Source organism: Anomalospiza imberbis, chromosome 7 (genome assembly GCF_031753505.1).
Source record: "Anomalospiza imberbis isolate Cuckoo-Finch-1a 21T00152 chromosome 7, ASM3175350v1, whole genome shotgun sequence".
Taxonomy (NCBI): domain Eukaryota; kingdom Metazoa; phylum Chordata; class Aves; order Passeriformes; family Viduidae; genus Anomalospiza; species Anomalospiza imberbis.
Window position 1 is genome coordinate 21,133,286 of NC_089687.1, and position 24,358 is coordinate 21,157,643.

At 36.0% G+C, this 24,358-nt stretch overlaps 1 long non-coding RNA gene across 1 annotated transcript; it reads right to left on the reverse strand.

The window, feature by feature from the left end:
- Positions 1-5,177: 5,177 nt before the first annotated feature.
- On the reverse strand, positions 5,178-15,177 carry LOC137477162 (uncharacterized). Its single transcript, XR_011000842.1, has 3 exons — positions 15,042-15,177; positions 7,282-7,432; positions 5,178-5,433 (listed from the first exon to the last, which is right to left on the reverse strand). It is a non-coding gene; the product is annotated as an uncharacterized lncRNA (long non-coding RNA).
- Positions 15,178-24,358: the final 9,181 nt, after the last annotated feature.

Genomic DNA, 24,358 nt, shown 5'->3' on the forward strand with positions numbered 1-24,358 from the left:
TTTACAATTTACATTAGTATGCAGAGAAGTGGGATCTAACTCAAAGAACTTTTCTGAGCAGGGAAAAAAACCACACATAATGTGTACATAACCATGTGAAATACAGAAACGTGGCACTGCATTATGTAATTTCCTTGAAAGTCATAGCTTATTGTCAGAAAGGCCCTGCTGGGTTTCATAACTTGGAAAAGTAGCTTTCATGAAGTATGTCATTCTTCAAGAAATGAGCAACACTGCCATTTTGCTTCATACAACTGACACAATATTTAGCTCTGTCATTTAAATATAGTTGCTTTTTTTACATTATTGTTACTAATAAATGTAGATTGCAAGGACTAATTAAATTATCTTATAGTGATAAAGTGGTAGTTTATTTAAAAAAGAAAGCTCACACTTACTGCATATTCTAGATTTTTTTAAAAAATTACCATTGTAATGGTAGCTTAGTTGTGGCAATAGTTCAAGGTTTTTGTGGTTTAGTATTTTTAATACTCCAGTGTAATCTACTCCAGTCATCCTTGACAGAGAATAAAGATGGGTTTTCAAGGATCACAGCTTTCAAGCTATGTGGAAATGCCCATTTTCCATCTTGAAAGTAATCACATACACAGATAAAGACAATGATACTTTGAATGGTATTTATAAACTGAATCTAGAAAAAAGTGCATGTTTCTGCTAAAACTCCCCCCCTTTTTTTTTTCATGGCTAAATTCACTGTACCCAGGAATCCCATAGTGCTAGTAAAATAGCCATCTTTAATGAGCATTTCATCCCTCTGGCAATCATAGCAATGAAGATACTTTTTTTTTTTTTTTTTGCTTATTCAGAATATGTTTTGAAGCTTTTCTCTGGCCATGGAAGCAGAAAAGTTATTACATAGGAAAAAACAAGCTAGAAAAACAACAAAAAGGAAGAACAAAAGGAAATAAACAAAGGAAGGAAAAGAAAAAACAAGAAGAGAAAATGAGAAAAAGGCAAATTTTCCAAGCAATTCCTAGATTTTAAGAATTAAGGCTTTAAGAAGAACCTAGATGACAACCATCACAAATCTCAGTATCACAAAATCCAATAAAGGTGTAAGACTTCCCACACTGGGTGTGTTCAGATGGCAGCATTGGATCACTTTGTTCCGACACTGTACATAATGTGTAATTTTTGCCTTATTCTCTATTCTTAGTTTGGCACCTTTCAGAAGGACTAAGTAAAAATAAAATTCAACAAATCTAAGAGAAGTCCTCTTAACCTAGGAATACATTTAACAAATTGTTTTTCATTGCTGATCTGCATTATATTTAGTAGCATTCTATGCAACTATTCACAGTAGCAAACTGTGCAGCTTTTGGTTGCAGCTCTTACTAAGAGATAGTCTGAAATAACACAAAATATTATTGTTGTTCAAATAACACAATACTAGAGAATGGGAAAAGCATATTGACAGGTGAAAGAATTAACATAAGGTGAGTCATGTAACTCTACCTTCTCAAGACATCACCCAAGGCTCCGAGACAATACATGGGTCAGTCACAGTCAATGCTTGTGCAGTTCACCAGGACTGGAAATTTTTTCTACTTTAAAACTCACACAATCAGCAGATTCTTTTGGCTGTGTTGTGCGTTTTTTCCCAACCAATACCCGATAGACCTGTCAGAAGATAATCTTGATTTCACATACTTTTATCTGAAAGAAAACCACATTTTCTCAGTCAATGCAATTTAGAAATGAAACTGTTAGGGTTTCTATTTAAAAGAAAAATTAAACTGAGTTATATTTTAAAAATTCAGCTAAAAAAACTGAAATATTAGTATTGTATTTTGCTCAACTAAACATTTCCTTCAGCCTGAAAATTTAATAAAATACATTGGAAATCATAGGTGTAAAAGTATGTGTGTGCATGTGTAAGTATCTGTCTGGCTTTATATAAAATCAGTTACTGCCTTGTCAAAAGGTCCTTCAAAGTATGTCTTTCCTAAACACTACCAGAGAACAGAGGAACCCATACTTTAAAAAGGGAACATTAAAAGAAAACTAGGAAAGGACAATGTGCTAAAAATTAGCACACACACTCCACCAGAAATTTGCTTTTTGGGTTTTTTTTTGCTGCTTTCTAATATGACTGTTAAGAAGTTATGCTGGCAAAGCCCTTTTAAAATCAAGATAATTTCTGCAGGTCTTACTGAGTCTGGTCAGTTCAACTGAAGTCAAAATTCAGTTATATTTATGACATGTTATCGGTCTGGTTTGTGTTCATCATGAGATATTGGTGCAATTTTATCCGAGACTAAGATCTAGTCATAAATTCTTCATGACTCTGCTATACAGACCAATCCATGATGCACCCAAGCATGTACACAGCTGGATACAAATATACATAATGCACAGAGTAAGGAGAAACAATAGAAAGGGACAGATCTAAAAATTAATGCATATTTCATAGACCTGAAATGAAAAAAGCCAAACAAACCCAGAAGGCATTGTAAAAGACAATTCAAAATTATGTTATAGAGAGTGTTCTCAATGTTATTATGAAGGTTTGGTGCTCATTTAAAATCTTTTTTCAGGTTTGTCAGTTCCTCCTGGTTACCACCCTGTGCCTAGGCAATTCCAGCTGCCTCTCTGCTGGAAGCTGGATACCATTGCTTTCAGATTTACAATCATCTGGTCAGTGTCCACTTCCACACAAAATAGGAGCCACTCATTATTTCTCCTTCCTTCAGTTCAAAATAGTGCTCTGTTGGTCCTAACTTTAAGCACAAGTAGGTGTATTCTACCCTCCATTTTAGTCATGATTCTGCCTTACTATGTAGCAAAAACAGATCTGTTTTTCTTCTTGAATCTTCAGACTAAGAGGGAGAGGCTTTCTGAAGAAAAAAGAAATCTCATCTCTAGCCCTGTGTGAGTCACTTCAGAGAACCAGAAAGCAGTTTCAACACCAGACTTAGATTCTTTGAGCAGCAAAGACCTTATTTTGTCCCTTAGACATCGTCGTGTAAATACTTTAACATTCACTCATGTGACACTAACCCATTGGAAAGTGCTGGATCACACTTAGAACTGGGTCAAGTACAGATTACAGAAACAGAGAAAGGAATCAAATGACACTCAGCTGGTGAAGCTTTATGGAATCCTACAGGAGGTCAGAACTAAAATGTTTCACTTCCTCTATTTCAGAAAATCTAAATAAATAACAAGACAAGCTCACTGAACTTTCTTTAACATTTGGAAAGAGGCACAGCTCCTGAATGCCATTGAAGAATTCCTGTATGAAGGTCAGTGCTTGGAGAATCTGATGGTGAACAGGAGAGAAAAGATTACAGAGTTATCCAAAACTATCCATCATCTGAATAAAGGGAGAGCAGCAGGTATTGATCAGTTCTCTGGAGAAATGTTGAAAGGGGGTGGAAGGTCAAAACATGGAAGTTACACTATCTTGGAAAGGAATGAAATCAAGATCAAATGACAAAGGCAGGACAATAGATTCTCACTCTACAATGTACACAGCATGAATATTGTAGCACAGCTGAAATGAAATTTCACAAAGTGCACAAACACACAAATGCACCATGGAAATATATTGTATATCAAAAAGATGAGACATATGAATGCCAAAATATGAAGTAGAACAAGGGAGAGGAAAAATAGGGAAAATCTTACACAGCCTTAAGTGCAAAAACCTGAGACATTGGCTGCAGATCTGCAATTTCTACCAGTTATTGAACAGAATTTGTCAGACAGCAAAACCTGAATATACAAAATATATTTGAAGCAGATGAGAATTGAAGAAAGAATTGCTGAAAGACAAAGAAACACACTCCTTAAGGCACACATGCTTCTCATTTTACTTCGCAAAAGCTTTTCCCCCATTTGTGAACTGTTGCCAAGTAACTTTTCCTTGGTACCTGAGCTGAAGCTGCTGAGACTGTGAAGGTTTGGTTCTCGTTACCTCTGTTCATCCCAGCACAACACAGGGAAGTGTATCAGACATTGGCTGTTAGTCAAGTGTGCTCTATCCTGAATGCTACTGCCATAAATTCTGCACTACCTGGTTCAAATGGGAGCCTGACACTATGACATCTTGCAAATCAAGGAATTAATCTGAAAAAAAAGTCCAACTGCAGAGCAGAGATAATAAAAAAAATGTTTGAAAAATGGCTTAAAGCAGGCTGGAAAACTTGAGTAAGTATTTTGAAAAAATTGTAGAGCATGGGGTTATGCTTAAAACCACATGAAACAGGCTCTGCTTACATTCTTTTTTAATTAATCAGGATCTTGAAGACCACATGTTACTCAAAAGCATGAAAAATTTTATAAGAAATTACTTCTAGAAACATACAGGAAATTCTATGCCTCCAATGTTAACTCATTTGAATTTTATTTCCTTCTATTTTTAAAGGAAAAAAAACTCATGAAGAATCCCATTTATTCCCATGACTGATGACATTACAAACATCAAGTTTGGTCCAGTCATCTGTCCAGTCATCATTTTAATTTAAGCCAACAGCATAGGTGAATAAGCATCTGGCAGAGATTCTAGGTTACTCTATATGTTAAATTACTATTTTACAACTAAACACCTGCTGGGAGAATTGAAACAAATAGGTGAAGCATTTTTCACTGAACACCCTCTTCAGCATCATCTCATACTGGCTCTCACCGTGATTCTAACTGGCAAAATAAATCTGGTGGGTGAAAACAGAGCCACCTCAAACTAAAGGTAACATTTTTTTTTTCCTTGAGTCTCCAGAGGAGGAAAAAAAAAAAAGCCTTTGAATTTTTTTCTCCATGCTAAAATCCAGGGAAGGGCGTTCTCACACAGGCCCAAAACGTTTACACAAACTCTATACAAAAATTATTTGAGTTGCTTTCAGCAGCACAGTAGCAAAAATGAGATTTCACGTGCTTTCAGAATACTCTAGATTCATTTTTCTCCTTTATGCTGCCTTTACACTTGTCTAACTCAATCTGATGCAGTGCATTTACACTAACAAGGTAGAACTAGTACCATGTATCTGCCCACTTCATAGAAGCGTGTTTTTATTACTGCCCATAATACAGACTCAGAGGTGATTGTGTTCAATCCTCTCTACTTCATCCAAGTGTCAAATTTGTCATTTTTAATTTTGCCAAATTCTATCCTACAACTTTCAGAATTTGCTAGGAGTGTGCTTGGGCCCGTTACTTTGGAAACAATATTGGAGGCATATTGGAACTTAGAGACGAGAATGAAGATAATTAAAATATTTTTCCAATATCTTTGGAAAGCATAATAGATTCAGAGAACGGCACTCAACTCAGGCAGCCTTCTGGCATCACTTACACAAAGTTTAATTAAAGTTTCAAAAAACATTGAACCTCTTCCTTTGCCCTGCAGAAACGTGCCTTCTTGCTCAGGTCTACAGAGCCTTTTGCCATTAGCTTCTCAACTCCAGTGAGCTACTGCAGAAAGTCAGGGGATAAATTCCCTTGCCCAAACACACACCTTTTCTTTTTACCCCAATTTAAAACTAAGGGAGCTATTCTCAAGTACACTTCAAAATCAGTAAGAACATGATTTTACCATTTTGCCCTTCAAACTTACTCTCCAGAAGCAAAAAGAGACTGAAACACTGTGATTGGAAGTAGAGTTTCTCTACCTCACTCTCGTACAAGGATTACAAGGATGATTTTTATTAGGCATTCTATAACTAGATTCTGCATGTAAAAAAATAAATCAATACATTGATTTTTCCTCACTAACAAAGACAATTTACCAAAACACTGTGTTTATTACAATTCATTCAGCTGTGTTTCTGCCTGGTGAAGCTATTTGTCAATTTTAAAATGGAAAAAAAGGAAAAAGCTTTCATCATTCCCACTTATTGTCCTTTCTCACCTTTAACTATTGACATGTTCTGTCAATGAAAAAATTGCCAGCCGTTCTCTCTCAAATCTGCCTTGCTAATCCCTTGTAATTCTATGTCAGCAGAAAGAATGATACTCTCTACTTTGCCTTAAGTAAACAATGCAAACATCACCAGAAAGCACAAATATTCTCATCTACAATATAAGATCATTATATAGAACTGTCATCCAACTCTACAAATTCCCATCTGATCACTGGGATGTTAATTAGTGGGGAAGAAAACCTTGTAACGTTTTTAGCTCTTCTGACTTTGGAATCTCAGAGCACTCTACAGAATTAAGTAAATTCTGCCTCATAAAAGCCTTCCAAATTAAATTCTTAGGTGAAAGAAAAAAATCACATTTAGGGCAGAATTCCCACCCCTCCCTCACCCCAACCCCAAAACTAAGGGCCATATTATGAATCTGTTCTTGCTTCTGGTAGAAATTATTTGCATATTTAAATTAATTGGACTGTTTCAGAAAATAGCTGCATACCAGCAGAGGAGAAGCTGTTCACAGTGCAACTGCAATGACAGTCAAAATTTCACATCATTTTTCCCCTAAAAAGTCAGTGAGAAAGATATTGGGTAGCCTGGAGTCAGAAGACCACTCTTTTTTTCCCCCAGTCAAAAAATGTTCTGCTGGAAGGAACCTAAAAGATAATATAGTCCAGGCACTTTACAAAACCAGGTTTTATGCAAGGCACATTGATTAGTTTTCCAGTGAGGTTTTTCCAATGTCTTTAGATAGCCTGAGATATTGTCAAGCTTCTTTTAGAATCGTATTTTCTTAATAATTCCCAGAATAAACTTTTGCTGGAAAGTATACTAGTTTCCTTTTCTGCTCTCCCTCCTATCCTTTCACTTGTGTTTTTAAACTGCAAGCTTTCTAAAACAGAAACTGCTTCTAAATATGATTGCATATTAACTTACAGAACCTTCCCTCTTGAAGTTTTCAGATGATATTATAAAGCAAAAAATCCTAGAGCTTTATTTTTAGTTTTCTGCTCTAGTCAAACTTTCAGGTTTTAATCCTGTTGAAAACAATCACCCATGGTCTCAGCTTTCATTGTAACAATATTCTAACCATGAAATATTACTGATTTCTTGCCATATTTTAACATTACTGCATTCCCTCTCACAAGATACTGTCAAACGATACTGCAAGACTCAGTTTTATCTGACCAAAACGTTCAAGAAAATGAAGAAGGGCTCTTCTTCTTCACTTTTATTTATTTATTTATTGTTAACAGGTGCTTTTGATTCACTAAAAGCTTTCCATCCTCTCATCTTCTAACCATTTTCCTCATCTTTAAGCTTGTTCTCACCTAGAACAGGCTCTTGCAATGTTCTTTCCCTACTTCAATCAGAGTGATGGTGGTACTGACTTGGAGTTATTCACCTTCTTTGGCTTGGATGACAGTTAATTTTGTGCTTTTACCCAGAATTTCACCACAGGCACCTCATTTTCCCAATTCATCTTCTGTGAATTTCTTTTTTCAGTGATCATCTCTAGTGGATTTTACCTCAAATGTGAATGTAAACAATCACCCCTGAAATAGTGAAAGCACAAAAGGGGGTGAGCACGTACAATGGTGAAAAAACATTAATTCTGTTTCTTTTATGACATCTTTAGCACTTACTGCTGAAATGTAAAAGGTCTGGTTATCAACCACAGGCCACAGCTGGAGAGAAAACATCTCCCTCTGCAATGATAGCCTGACACTTGCTTCAGGGTCAGAAAGAGACCCAAATGTTGCTTTTTTTTTTAACATGTCCTTTCAATATTTTCATTTCACTCAGAAATATGAGAAACACAAACTAGAAAATGTCATTGTTTCCCAATGAAGTTTTTCTGGACATGTCACTTAATTTTTTCATCAGAAAATACTATTGCATTTGTTTTACTCTGTATTTTTTTATTCTTTTGTGTGACTTTTTGCAAAAGCAGTTCCTTCCTCCTTGTTAAGTGCACTTGTGTTTTTCTTCATTTCTGACATTTTTAGACTCAAAATTCCTTCTGACAGAAGAATACACTTCTTTATTGAAGATGGTGCAGATTTGAGTTAGAATGAGAGAAAAGAAAAAGGGAGGAGGTAGCAAAAAGAGAGAAAGTCAAGAAACTGTGAATGAAAATTTTGAAATCAGGACTGTTTTCTAAAATAAAAATGTATACTAAAATTTCCATATGTGTTTTACTAGAAATTACTCATTTTAAAAGCCCTATAAAATTTTTAAATTTTTACTCGGATGGAAATATTCTTCTGTCAAAAATGGCATTGCAGAGCAATACTTATAAAAAATTACAGGAGTTCACTTCCAAAACATCACATTTACTTTTTCAGTCTCTTTTTCCAGGTTTCCTCTTGCCCTCTCCTATGACTTCTTTTCATGCACTTGCTCCCTTCTTTTTAGAAATAACCTTATGTTTCTCATCTCTATAAGCTTTTAGTAAATGTCTTCCTATATAACACATTTCCATGCCTTGGCTCCATCACCTCTCATATTTCCTTATTTTCTTTGCTTTAACCCTTCTTCTGTCTCATCTGTTTATTACCTAGTTCCCTCAACTTGACACCCATTCTTCACTCGAGCCTCCTCTAACTGTGCTCTCAATAAAAAATGCTGGTATCTGTTCCTATTGGCACCGGCTTTCTTCTGCTACCTGCAATCCTCCTCCAAATACTTGGGGGAGGAGGGGAAAGGGAAAGGCAGTATTTCTCTCTGTGTATGTACCTCAGTGATCTCTGCCTGCACTTTTTCAGATTGGAACTTGTCCAACGTGGCAGGAAGCGGGCAAAACACGGAGCTGTGTGGCACAGACACTGCTGGCCAGCCCTGGTGTCCCACACTGGCTACATGTGGGGTCCCCAGAGCACAAACTACTCACACAGATGCATTCTCCTGCTCAGAAATGAGCACAGAGCCTCCAACAGCCATGAACCTAACGGGGATGATGTGAGTAGTGCTGTTTCCAGACAGAGATACTTTGCAAAACTCTGTACTCCATCCATGTCCAGGTGACAAGATCCACCTTCACCCCTTCTCACACAGGCTTCCCTTGCAGCAAACTTGAGGTTATACCAATTGATTAGCTAAAAAGTTAATTTCCAAGACCAGGAATAGACTTTTCTGAATTACTAAAGGGAACAAAATGAAGCCTTTCATTTCTATGTTCAGTATGAATGGGAAATCAGAATAAAATAAGATGTGAGTCTTCCTTTTTAATGGTTTTCCTCCCTGTGGAGAATTTCCATTTTACATTTTATTTCGAGTGGTAAGAGAGTCAATCTTGATATGAATGATATCAGGGTGGTGACATGGGACCCATCTCAGTCAATGTCTCTAGGTACAGTACAAATAATAAGTAATAATCTTGGCAATATCCAAATTTCTATGAGAATTTTTGGAAATAGTATCACAGAGATTAAATGCTCCTTCTAATTTTTTAATCAGTTTCTCACAGACAGCAATGCACAGGTGCCTTGACCTTAAACTTAGGTAATTATTATAATTAAAGAGCTAATACTCCATTCAGAAATGTCTGCTGCACTATCTCTATTGTCTAAACCCCATTATTGTGCATGTAGTTCCTTTTCTGTTCCCGGTTTCTTTGGAACTCTTCCAAGATTTACTCAGTTATTGTTTAAAACCTTTCTCAGTATGTTAGTCTGATGGTGTTTTGTGCTCTGCATCCTATGACTTATGGATCATTCCAGTTTTGGAGAGATATTTTCTATATCCATTAAAAAACATTATCCATCCTATATTCAGTAAATATACTACTCCTCTAATCAATAATTTCTGCCAACTCCCCAAATAAATCAATACTTTCTTTATTATATTGAGTAAATTAGACAAATGAATGTTTTGTAAAACTTGCAGCCCTTTTGTGTTCTCTTGGGTCCCAGTCTGTCTCACTCCTTGCCTTTTTTATTTTCTTTTTCAGTGAGCACTACCCATATACCTCAGCTGTATTTACAGAGTTATTTGGTCTAATTCTGTCACTAGAATGAAATCTATGCAAATGAAAGACTTTCTCAGTGTGCCTGTCAAACCATATTCTTTCCCAACCACAAATTTCTGCTCAAATTAATTTTAAATAGTTTTAGCTGTGGGATGGGAAGGAGGTACACACATGGAAGAGAAATATTTAATTTCAGTTTCAGACATTCTAGAGAAAGCTAATGTATTGATTTAAAGAAAGCAGTACCTCTCTCCTGCTTAACCCTGCAGCCCATCTTGAATAGAAGAAAGGTTGGTTCAATTCTTTTTCTTGCCTGAGGGGTTTTGAACCATATCTCCTGGAAAAATATTTAACTACCATGATACAGAATTTTCTTATTCTAGGATAAAGGCTCTCTCAATCTCTCCTGCTGGTGCTATTCCACTTGGTTTAATACAATTAAATATTCTGAGGCACAGTGAAAATTACTCAGTAACATGAGGTTTGTGGTACTCCTATGGAAAATGGGGCCTCAGGGTTCGAGTCCTTGATTCAATTAATATCTAAATATTTTTAAACAATGCAGAATTTTAACAGGGGAAAAAAAACCAAAACAAAACAAAAAAAAAACCCAAAAAAACCCTAAGGAATTTAAACCAAAGTGTGACACACTACAATCTCCAATACATTCTCCTGGATGAGGAGAGAGTATCGAGCCCAGGCCTTCAACAGATGAAGCACAAAACAAAAAGTGAGGATTCACAGATTTTTTGAAACTAGTGTGGACAACTGTTTTTCACATTAAAGACATGTTCAGCCACTGTTTAGTGATTTTGCTGATAGTTCTGGCACAGTAGAAAATGTACTTTAGTTTAAAAAAACTTGCAGAAATGCTAATCAAACCTTATACTTAATTTTTGGTAATCATAACAATAGTAAAATATATGTCCTTACAAAAGAAGCTTGGGGAAAGGAAGGAAGTATTTCTGCCAAATGATGTCCTCAGAGGTTAGCATTTGCTAGTTTTCATTGTCATGGAAAATAGGTACCAATGTGGTGATGGCAGGTAGAACAAGAAGCAAACAGAAAAGGGGTTGAGTTATAAATATACAACCACCAAATTATGCTTTTGAAAAATAAGTATTACTGCTCAACAAACCTGTTGCTGTTCTGTACAGCAGGTGAAATATAGGTACCTACTTTAGACATAACCTGAAGCTCCATTTCATGTGTAGTATAGATCTTAAGGTGGAAACACATAATTATATTTTTATATTTCTATTTATATTTTTAATTTATTTTTATATATTAAAAATTTAAAAATGACATTTTATATAATTTCTATGGAAAGAAGAAAACATACTGGGGTCTTCTTTTGCTTCACAGAGGCTTAAGGACTTGCTTCAGTCAGACCCTTCACAATAAACCTAATTTAAAACAAAAACCCAGTTCAAAAAGACACACATTTATAAAGCTGCCAAGGAACACTCAAATTATGTGTACTACTCCCTGAGAGAAATAGTGTAAGCAACATCAAGTTTATCTGTTAAAATTTTTACTGTCATGTTCCTGAACCTTCCTCTTGCAAAACTTGAGCTCCTTTTTTTCAGAAGAAATCCTGCATATTTTCTGAAATGATGTATTCTTTTCTTCATAAAATGTTCATTAATTAAAGCAAGGCAATATTGTCAGCAGAGATGCATCTGTTACTCTTAGGAGTCTCCAGGACAAATTCTGTTTTGGTGACGTCTGTTTTACTATTGTCCTAACAGAGCAAATGGCTAAAGACCGAGTTCTTTCTGATGTACACATGTTATATATGCAATTAAGTCTTGCTATAGTAAAGAATCACTGTCAGCAGAGATTATTTTAATGGATGTACAGTATTACTTTAAACTAAGTCTTCACCATCTGTTCATCTTAATTACAAATGCAAAACCAACATATCTTACATTAGCATCAGAAAATGGGGAAATATCAGTGACTGAAATGTCCATATATACTCTTTGTGCAATACTGCATGCATCTGTGCCATTTTTCTTCTCCTCTTCCAAGCAACACAAATTGGGAAGAGGGGGAGGAAAGAAGGGGCTAGAATTATTCCTCACAGATAATTTTCTGGCATGGTTGAATATTTTTCTGGCAAACAAGGATTCATTATGAAACATTTCAATATATTATGCTTTAGAATGGTTTCCAAAAGTATGTACTTGCACTTGTACCTCATCCTAGCTCTTTCTGGCTGCCAGATTATCAGGGAAAATGAAAGAAAGAGCCAACAAATGCTAATGCCATCTAATAAATCACAAAAATTGAGGTAAAAGAATATGCAAGGAATATTCTGATTTATACCAAACTGAGATATAATAAGGAAGTAAAATTTTAAAAATAAAGCTCAATATTTCTGATATGATTTTACTTTATATGGACAAGATAGACTTATAGAAAATAATAAAATAAGCGAGAGTCCAGCCTGTCTATAATCTACTGAAATTTGGTAGCTTGCTAGTAGATATTGGGTCCCACAACTGTGCATCACTATGGAAGCATAATTACAGCAGTTAAGATTCAGTTAAGTTTACTGATTTAAAAGTACTTTGCCATCCCTTGTTGACTCAGTTTATCTGAAAATCTGTTGTACTTCATGGTACAAAAACATGCATCCTGACAAGATTTTGATCTAGACTGAAGGAAAACTCAGGGAAAATTATAATAGTATCTTGCAAGATACTATTATGTGCCAAAAAAACTTATAAAAAATAAAATAATTTTAAAAAACCTAACAAAAAAACCTTGGCAAAGATTCCATCACCGTCAAATTTTCCATCTAGTTCTCCTGAAATGTGGCAGTCAACTTTTAACATTTTGCAACCAAAATAAGTCCAAATCCAAAACTTGAATTTGGCATGTCTATCCTGAGATAATCCATGGACATAAATATACGAGAAACATAAGTGATTATATTATTCTCTACTTTACACATAGGAAAATATGCATAGAGAAGTGAAATTCCAAACTGGAGAAACCAGATTAGAGGAAGATCTTTTTTTGTGGAGTCTTATCACTAAATGATAAGCACTTCAAAGAGATGGTTGGCATTATGTCAATAAGAAGGATAATCAAACTCAAACAGAGGTATAGGATGCAGGACTAGTTGATATATAAACTCTGTATCAGTTTCAACTGTCTAAAACTACAGTATAAAGAAAAAAAAAACTACACAAGTCTCTAAGAAATATATTAGTGGAAATAGATTTGGAGAGATATTTCCCAATAATTTTTTACTTTAAAAGTTGTCAGGAAAACACCATAAATCATTAATGCTGGTAATTTGTACTGGGGAAATGTGTATGGCCTTACATTAAGCCATCTTACATAACAATACCAAATATGAAAATCAAAACTGCTCTGTAATAAACAGCATTTTTACTGATTGCACATGATTACGTTAAGCAGCTTCTTCTAACAGTGTCACAGAGGTGATTTAATAGCTCCTATAACTAATCTTCCCAGATGACCTCTCCCCTCTGCTGATGAAGCCTATTCAAAACCCACTGCCCTTTGCTCATTTTGCCGTCTTTTATTTCCGAACTGTTTTGATCATAAATACTTCAGGCAAAATTCTTCTTTCCTCTGAACAGATTTTCCTGGGACATCTCAGCTCAACAGTGTGAGTGATGTAAAAGAAAACATGTCTTTATCATTGTTCCCATTATTACTATTATTTCCCTGAAACCACTATATCAATAAGTATAAGAAATCACTCATCAGGTATGTGACATCTGTACACAGTACTGCAGTTTCCAGCCTCTTTCTACCAGTATGGATCAAATAATGGCTCTGAGAAGGAAATTCACACAGCTCCTTTTTAACAAACAATTGAAAAGAAAACTTATCTCCTAGGATTACCAAACCGGAAAAGAATGTCTTAAAATGTTGCCATCAAATTCAAATAATGTAGAGGAAACTTCTTACCTAAAACTGAATATGCATGCACTGAAAATACATGGAATGGTGTGAACCACAGTCAACTTCAAAAACCAACCAAAAAAAAGCCTGGAAGGAGTTAAAGGGCAAGTCATATCATTATAGCTGGAATAGGATGAAATTCAGAGTTATTTTCAAGGTCAAGAAAGGGGAAGAGGAGCGGCGTGCGAGGGCCCTGGGAGTCCCGCGGTGGCTGAGTCCCTAGGGGGCACTGCGCAATTGATATTGACAGAGGCGGCCGCTGCCACAAAGACGGGGCTGCGGCCCGAAAACGTGAGCAAGCGTTTTGTTCTCAGCAGCTTCCTGATTACACTAGAAATCCCTACTATTTGTCCTTACAGAATAACGAACTACTTTATATCGTAAATATTTTCCGGTAGGGTCATTTAGTATTCTAGTAAAACGCAGGAATTGCAGAATGTATGGACAGCAACCAGACAGAATGGAAGAACAGCAGTAAAATACTCCTGTTTGGGGAAGGGGGCAGGTAGAAAGATGATTAAATAAGGGTTAAAGTCGTCTTGATTGTAAAGGTAAAGTAAAACTCAAATTTATACGTATATATTATATATAATTATTCTGTGCATAATAAAAAAAAGAGCTACTACTGAATTTATAAAACAAATTAAATCCTTGATACAATAAGATTTTTCTGATTCAGCTTCAGGATTGAATGATTTTTCATACAATAGGATAAACAAATAAAATTTGTGGTTTGGTTTCTACAAGAAAATGCAATACTTACAGTGTCTGCCTTATGAAATTATCAAATAAAGAAGCACCTTTATTCTTGAGCTTTAAACTCAGAGCTAGTGACCAGAGCAAGCTCGAACAATGCTGAGCGAGTACCTGCACTGAGCAGGACTGCCAGCCAATCAAGCTGTGGTTTCACAGTTTGAATTAAGTAGTGCCAGGACATGGCCACCTTGTCAGTGAGCAGTTTAACTGGGTGCCTCAATACTGGTGTGTATATCTGCAGGTGGGGATGATATTACATTTTTTAACTTGAGAATGTAGGAATCATGGGAGTTGTGTCCATCCATATCAAATAGCAGTATACACAGGAAAGGCAAATATATGGACCATTCATATGAAATTCCCAGCTGCTTTTCCTGATCCCAAATTAGAACTGATAAATAACATTAACACTTTTTTTTACATTAAACCCCTATTTTGGAAACAGAAGGCAAGTAAGGAAATGACTGCTGTTGGACAAGATTTTATGTTACCTTTGCCCCTTGTTTGTTGTCATTGAGGATTTATGCCTTTCTCTAATAGTTTTAGCCACAATCTTCCAATTCAGTCCTCTAAGCATGAGATTCCACACAAAATATTATCCTGCCATGGCTGTCATATTAAAATCACTTCTGGAAACTCCATATAAACCATCAGCTTTGCATTATCTTGTATTTAAAACAGGCTGGAAAAATCAGAGATGCAACTTTATGAGAAATTCTATTCTTGAAAAAGAAGAATTTTACTTATTAGCAAAAGTTACACAGTTTCAAGCTCTCCCAAAAAAGGGGCAGAGGGACTACTTTTGAGATAACCAAAATATTTTGAAAATTTCAAAATAATATAATGCCAACAATTTGAGTGACTACCAGTTTTAGAGCAAAGAGTCCAGAACCCTTGGAAGCATAGCTTATGTCTTTTAAAAATTCTTCAAAACCAACACAAGACATTTTAGTTGCCATTACTCTGGGGTTTTGAGCCAAAATTTACTTCATTGTTACATACCAAAGTAGTTGTAAGAGATTCAATAAAGACACCATGAGTGTACGTTTTTCTAAAATGAAAGTAAAAAATAGACAAATATACCAAGATCAGTCTTCAATAAGCATTGCCTTCAGCCTGGTGCTGTGGAAGAGACTATCACCCATCAGACACATAGGAGCAAACTTTGTAATTACAAAATTTTGCTGATGAAAAAAGCAGAAAATCTTTTCTCTGCAGATTTTTTTTCTGCTATTCTGTACTCCATTTCATTCTTTCATCATTGACTACATTTTATTGTGCACTGTAAATATAAAATATTTATTTTATTTCTATAACTCCAGGCATATTCCTAGTAAAAGATCCATCTTTGAAGCCTTTCTATTAATGTAAAAATAATATTTTAGACATTAATATGACTATAGTTTTGCTGAACATATATTTTGAGAAATATTGTAATATTGTAGTATTTTACTTTGTCAGTCAAAATCGGGTAAATGTCATATTGTTTTCTATGAATTTCCAATAGATTAAATAATGTTAGTTTCTTCTTACTACATCATACTTGGAGGAAGTTCTCTGTAATGCAAGTCCCAAGGATTTGAAGAATTTGATTTTGATGAACATGATGAGTTAATTAGAAGCCACATTCCCTGCCACCTCAGAACAAAAGCTAGTCACTAGTAACCTTGAAACACTGTCTATTTCATGGAGCCGTGTAAACAAGGAGCTGACAACTTTTACAAGGCAATTGGTAAGATTATATGTTTCTTTCCTAAATTACAGATAAACTGTGATAGTAGGAACACAGTAGGAGCCAGGAACAGGCATTTAGGTTTCACCTAGCCACTTGTCTGGCACCCTATCACCTGTCTGTGAGGTGGCAGCTTCCCAGCTTGTGCTGAGTCTTACAGAGCTAAGAACTGGGATCTTCTGTCTCTCACAGTGTTTCTCTCTCACCACAGCCTTCACCCCCTGCCTGGGCTGCACGTCATTTGTCATGGATCCCTGCACTTTGTTGGGAACTGGTGTAATAACTGAATGATGGTCTAAATTTGGTATAGGTGCCCAAACAACATAAACATGGAAGTTAAATCAGCATTCCTTACCAAGATTGAGAAAAATAAAAATGAAAAGGGCAGATGTGAAACCATGCACACATATGGTGACCAGCCTTCTTCATTTGCCTTCTGACATTGCTTACTGATGGAATGTACTCACAAGAATAGCCTATGTATGAAACCAGACAATCCACAGAGAAGTATTCCAGGGTCAACATTTGAAGGCTTTGCAATAATGGGAAGAAGAATCATAGAATCACTAAGTATGGAAAAGACCATCAAGTCCAACGACTAACATAGAAAGAAACCTTAAAATCTGCTGTTGAACTTTAATCCCGCTGCTGACACACAATCTGACTCAGGTCATTCCTTGTGAAAAGCAAACACTCTCTCCTTGCTGGCATTTGGGAGTCAGCAATGCTTTATGAACTGTTGCAACATAACAAACATCACAGCAATCCAAAATCCATATCCTGACCTTCTCCTTAAAGTCTGGAGGCTTGATAAAATTCCACTGAGCTGTGAAAGACTGCCAAACAGTATAGAGTTTGCTTGATACTACTTCCAACTCCAATTAAGAAAGCATTGCCACAAGAAGTCTCAAGAATTCAGATGATAATTATAAAAATAGGATCAAGAGTACTTATTTTTGCATGATAGCAGGCATTCTTAAAATATTTGAACTATCAAAAGCAATGGACTAGAATATAGCAGTAAAATCTTCATAAATTGATCCAAGCTGATCCAACTGATCCTTGTCTGAACTTCTCTGATTCCCAGAGCAGCCAGAGGGAACAAAATGAACAGTTTTGACTGAGTCCTGCTCTGCATTTTGTATTAATTCACTGTCTCTAAATGTAGGGGTTTTCATTCAGTAATACATCATGCTTGTTGGTTGAAACAAAGTTGGCAATTTTCACTAGCCAGTTGCAAACAAATTGAGAGGTTGAAAGGTCGCAGAGGTGTTAAGTTCATCCAGGTTTCATAACAATCCCAAATCCCACAAGCCATGTTAAAAAACTAGAACCAAAACCCAACAAACAAACATTTATAGCCATGAAAAAAAATAAGTTGCCCTTATGTGAGTTACTGAAATTCCTATTTGAATAAAGTAACAAGTTCTAGCTGTGATTGAGGAGGTTCTCTTCTGTTGACAGAGAGGCAGCACAACAAACTAAAGCTATCTTAGACTGCATGACATCTGGCTCCAGGCTCAGTGCAGTTTCTACATGCACTGCTTCCTGTCACAGTAATTAAGTGCATTTTTCTTGATTAACAAAAATCCAAACAAGATAAAGAGCTAATTTGCTTTCTGCTTTGGGTCCCAGTGGATGAAGCCTGTATGTATTTCTTGGGGGTTCTCCATCATTTAGCACTGAGATAAATCCAAGACTTTCCTGAGAATACTATAAATGGGTAATTTTTGGATGCACCAAGGTTTTTGTAATAAGACACTTTATTTAAATTTATACTAAAGTAATTTTAAGCTTGAGGAGATGAAAGGAAGAAGCCAATGTGAACAGAAATATTTTCTTATTTTACCTTGCTATGAAATGGGAGAGGTGCAGATTTTGAGTGTGCCAGCAATTCAAAGCTGATACTAATTTAAATTTGTATGAGAAACAGAGGGTGAAGCAACAAATACAAAGCAAATCTAACCAAGGCCGTTTTACTGTTAAAACTATGTGGAATGCAATAAGTGAGGACCCAGCAAAAGCAATGAGTATTTTGTTCTGTGAAATGGACATGGAAATCCTTGCTTGTATGAACTATCCTAAATTAAATGACATAATGACTGCCTAACAAATTTTGTGGAAAAAAATTTAATAAATCATTAAAATAATTACACTGAGCTGGTGCAGAATTTAGCATCTCAGCACAAAAATAAAATCTATATGGGAATGGAAAGTCAAACCACTTTATCGAGTACTTGTCAGATTTAGAAACATGGAACGTATGCTGCAGAAATTCTTCCAAAACAAGTTTTAGCAAATTTACATTTAAACTCCATTCTCTCTACCCAACTACCCTTTTAATTTTCTTTTCAAAGCACTCTGAATTCTAACTGCATAATAGCAACTGCTCCTATATGAGATGACCCCTTGGAATACACTTAGCGGATGACAGCTGATGCACCACATTATCCCTTTGCAAAATATGGGGTTGTTTAACAGCATTAAATAAATCTCTTTTCTAAAGTTCTGTGTAGGTTTCTAACATGCAGAGCTTTTTTTGATTTTGTGGTTTGGGTTTTTTTAGTATCCTTCATTTCCTATCCACATGAAATGGAGACCGTTTGAAGCCGCTGTAACATTGTAATAAGGAGTTTTATCATACCTGGATGGCTCAAACCACAGTCTCCCTCAGGGCTCTGCAGAGCATTTGACATGGCCAGTAGCAGGCCAGTGGGCCATGCTGAGAAGGAGCCAACAATTTACAGTGAGTGAAGACATCGTGGAAGCATTACAAGTAAAAATGGTTACAGTTCATATTAAAACCGTCATAAATGCCTGGGGTAGTCAGCATATATCCCTAAACCTTAGAGGTTATTTTCAATACTCCTTCAGGTCGTCTTTAAATGAATTTGCACCTCAGTGATTAACTCTGCTAGAGCACATGTTATGTGTATCAAAAGCTAAGAAACTTAAATGTGCTGTGTGGCAGCCTTAGACAACAGGTTCATTGCAGCATGAAGCTCGTTGTAGTGCTCTCATGATTCTGTTAAAATTCTGGTCAGCTTCTCCCAATCAGATACTGGGAAGTAATGAGGTTCTCCAACACCATGGGCAAAGTGGCAGTAAATTAGTGGCTTATGGATAAATATGTGCTCATCAACACCCTGGTGCTAACAATATAGAGATATAAACAAGTATTCACCCAGCATATTAACCCTTTATCACAATTGTCTATTTTTGTGTATGCACTTATGATGTCTGGGAACAATCCTGTTAACTATAGAGCCAGTAGATAGTAATTTAATTTATTTTCTTTCAGACTCTGGCAGCATGCCATTTCTAGAAGTTCTGGCTGCTAGATCTACTGGACTGGGCCTTCTCTCTGTAGACAGCTGAACAGACTATCAAATGCAATGCAGATTTTGTTGATAGATTTTCATTTCAGCTCCTTTTCTGGAGAAAAACTAATTCACCCTAAAATTATGGGACTATTTTATCTGGGCACTTTATGCTATTGTTTTACTCTGCTCTCCTTGGAGTACACTCTACTACCATTCATTCTGACCTGGAAGAGAGCAAAAAAACACTCTAAAATATACAATTTATCTGTAAAATATATAGTTTCAGTATAATAACATCCCTTTCATCTTCCTAGTACTTAGAGTATTATATGCTATGAAACAGGGCAGATACATGCCTTACCTCAAGCTGAGAATCATACCTGAAAGTACCTTCTGTAGCATGGATGAACATTTTGTTAAAATGTTTAGTATTTTTTCCTCCATATGTTTAACTAAGGAAATACAGGATGATTTCATGGAGCCATAAAAGGACCAAGGAAATAAGAAGCTATATAACACTGGGGTGGTGAAAGTGCTCCCTGCAAAAACATTTTCATTCAAACACCTTTTTTCCTTATAGATGATAATGTCAATCCCTCATTAGAAGCAAATGTTTCAGTCAGTGATATGCATGCTTGGGTCACCAAAAGATGAATATTTACTTTCCACAGCACCTATGTTTAACGGACAATTAATGTCCTCTTGTAAATAATTAGGTTGTTTGCCTTGGAAACAGAGAATCATTCCCATTACTCCTTCTTTCTGCGACTTTCATCTTTGTTATAATTCCCTTTTACTTGTCTCTGGCACACCTCTTTCTCTTTAGGATAGCCTGACTTTATCCTCCTGGAGTCCCAGCTTCTGTTTGAAATTTTTTTTTTCTGGATTGCCTCTTTTGCTCTGTATTCTTCCTAACTTCACTCCTAGTGTAGATTATCCTAAGGCACTGAACACCAAAGGATTATGAAAAGCACATCAGACTTGAGGCTAAGCCACTTGCCATTGTTTCTGATGTGTTTTTCAACTCAAACCTTTAGTATACCCTTCATTATCTATCTCTTTGATACTCCAACTCTCCATTCTGTCATTGGTTGTTATCAGTCAACAAATGTTGACCTTCTTAAAGACAGTGAAAATGTTCCTCTTCAGGATTTTATCCAGAGTGCCAGTTCTAGCATGGTTTCCTCAAGAATGTTGCATTCATTTTTAGGAATTGGCAGATTAGATTCTCTCTGCTACAAAGTGCTAATACAAATGCATTCACTGGGGCTTTTACAGCAGGGAATCACCCTGACACTTGAGACTAAATTCAACAAGCCTGTTAATAAGTATTTGGTGTGTAGGTGACTCATGTAACCATACTTCCCCTACTGTCTTCATATTTATGTACAAATTGATTCAATATAATTTATCTGTTTTATGTCTAGCAGATATAATTATTGGGAAATTTTATTTGGAATTTTTCCATGATTGGAGTATTTCTTGTTAAAATGCTCCTTTTTGCAGTGACTTTTTGATCCAGATGTAGTATGAGATTCAAAAAACTGCTCTCTCCTTGCTTCTAAACAGATGTTAAATAAGCAGGCCTCAGGAACTATGGGTAAAATTATTACCTCAATCCAAAGATTAATATTTCCAAACACATTGAAAAAAGGAAACTGTCTTTAAATCCTAGAGATAACATACAAAGATCAGACGCTGTTGAAGAACAGAAAAACAAATTATGCTCTCGGCAGCACAGTTGTTTTAGCAATACCTCTTAAAACCAGCAAGATTTTTACTATGCTTTTTGAACATTGATTTCCCTCCCCAGCACTCTTTCAGGCTTCCCAAATTGCTGCTGTCTCCCACGCACCTGCTGATGGTCTCACACTACTGCTCACTTGTTGCCAGCTTGATCCACAGTACTAAAAATGTTCTCACTCATATAGAAAGTGACAGCTGAATTTGTTAAAAGCTAACCCAGATAAGAAGGCTAAACAAAAAGAAAGCTAGCTTGGAAAAAAAATTAATGCTAGGTTCACTGAGTTGCCAAATCTTATGGTATTTTTTCAATAATTTTTTGAGGAAATGTATGTTCAGAATTGTTAGATGTTCTTTGCTTTCCCTTACTTTTTTTATCCTCACTTTCTGCCTGCATGCAGAAGGCAGTACAGGAACTGTGATGAGAGTGCTTTTTCAAAAAAGATCCTGCCAAACTTTGTGGGCATGAGGCAAGAGAAGGAAATGGAAGGACCATTCATATTTGAAAAGACAACCACCATGGTAACATTTGAAGGTGGACTTGAGAAGGATGAGGAAGGAAGCCATCATCTCCAAAGGGAGTCCCTTGGACTCCCCAGCACTCTGCATGCTCTTCCCTCCCTGCAGTCTGCTTTGTGCATAAGCTTCTGGTAATTTGCAAAACTGGGAGGGAGGAGAGGACATCTCAGGGGTCCTAAGGTTGTGCTTAAGTTTGTTGGCTAAAAAACCACACATAAACCAAAACAAACAAAGGAAGAGAAAAAAAAAAAAAAAAGGCAAAGAAGCAGCTGGTAGTTTTAACCCAGAGGCCAAATTTTGTCCTTTGCTACGTCAGACCCCATGTGTTAGAGGTCTCCTTCCTAGACTACAGCAGAGTGGAGCGATACCATGTTAGCTTTACACCTGAGCTGCCTTCAGTAAGAAAACAACCTGGTGATGTGGGAACCAGATCTCTGCAGACATATTTACCTGGCTAATTCAAGCATGCAGGGACCACAGATATGCCACATTTAGGTTGTTTCTGGTACTTGAATCAACGTGTTCAAGGTTCACACCTCAGGGCACAGTAGTTTGCTGAATAGACAGGCTTATAATAAAGACATTTGGGAGAACTACTATTTGCAGGAACTGTTCACATTCAGTTTCTGAGCAGTCTGGAACATAAACCTGTTTTCTCAATCATGTGGCAGCTTGTCATAGGTACCAACATTTTGAGCTTTCAAAAAATTTTTGTTATAACATGTTAGTATTTTGCCCTCCACATCACTGCAAAGTCATCAATCATATTGATACTCTTGACTGGACTAGAGGCATTACTCCAACATTCTGAAAATTTGGTCTTACACTCTCATTCCTGCTACTCTTCCCTCCAAGAAGTGCCTTGGAACAGCACAAGAAGCAAGACATGTGAGTTCTACTAGTAGATCTAGCAAATGTATTTAATAAATACTAGACTTCCAGATAGAATCTTTATGCAACAGAGACTAGGAGTAAGATCATGGGCTGTTATGCAATGCATTACAGTTTTAAAAATAATAATTACAAACACCAGCAACTTTTTCAGGCGTTTCAGAACAATTTGGAATTGACCGAATGTAGTGCAATTGTATATGACAGTCTAGATATTTTATGGCTAAGCTCCTCACTGACTGAGAATGCTGCACTCTCTTTCTGGTGTTCAGTGGACTACCATGAGAAAATGGTGTTACAGAATTTAGATATTCAGGCATAGCAGTTACTCTGAGTATTGTCATAGACTGTACATGTATATTTGGGGAGCTGTTCACTGAGTTAGACTAGCAGTGTTAAAAAACAAGTGTTAAATAAATCATACAAGAATCTATAATATTTAGTAAAGAGGAAGAGCAATTTATAAATACAAGAACTACCTAGAAAGACCTAGATATTACCTAGAATATGCACACCAAATCTCTAAAATTAAAACCACAGTTTAATCTAGTCACTGTGGGTAGAAAGTTCTGGGTAATTTCTGATGCAGACACATTGCATCTCATACAAGTGAGATGATAGATTTCACTACACTGTAACTGCAGCTCTTGTGTTGCAAAAGGATATTTATGGTCCTGCTCTCCATGGTGGTTAGAGCATCCATCTCTGGGGAGCAGTCAGTAAACAGAGAAAATTCCCTGAGATTAAAAAATAGTGTGTGTATAGGAAAAGATAATTATTTCTTTTAAAATATACCCACATAGATATTTTAATAACACTTAAACCCAGAAATTGAAAGCACAAGTCGAAAAGGTTTCCACAGCCAAAGCACACAGCGTTAAATATCTTATTCACTGCCTGTTTCACTCGATGGAGATCATAATTACTACCAAGTTAGTATGAAGCCTGCCAAATGTGCCTGACTTCAGGGCAGCATGCTCCTTTGCAGCCATTTTCTTTTCAGAATGACTAATTATCTGCGTATGATTAATCAAATTGGGATAGTTCAGAGTATGAATGTTGTTTCTAAAAAAATAAAAATATGTTAGATAGCACCTTAGTGGAGTATCAATCATAAAGGAATTATAGAGTTGTTAAATTTCTTAAGGAGAGTGACATATTGATCCCCCTATCTTGGATCGATTCAACTATAATTCTATTATTAACATCTTTATGGTATTTTTAACAGTCACCTAAAAACAAAAGAACTCAAAAAACTACCTGAGATTGGTTTTTTCCCATTGGTGTGGCTCAGATAGGACTGTGAAAAACACAGAATCCCTAATTTTAAGAGTGTTCATTCCTGTGTGAATGAAAAATATGATTCCTGTAAATCAGAAGGCTTAAAAAACACAGCTAAACAGAAATTTCTAAGTCTCATATGCTTTTTTAGAAATTACACTTTGGATCAGTCAACATTTTCAAATAAAATCATATCATAGAACATTAATAATTAACCTAATTACAAAATATACTAATATAGGCTGTATCAGAACAATGATTCTTAACAGTTAGAAAAAGCAGCATGAGAAGCTAATTGAGATGTGTTTCTCAAGTCTAT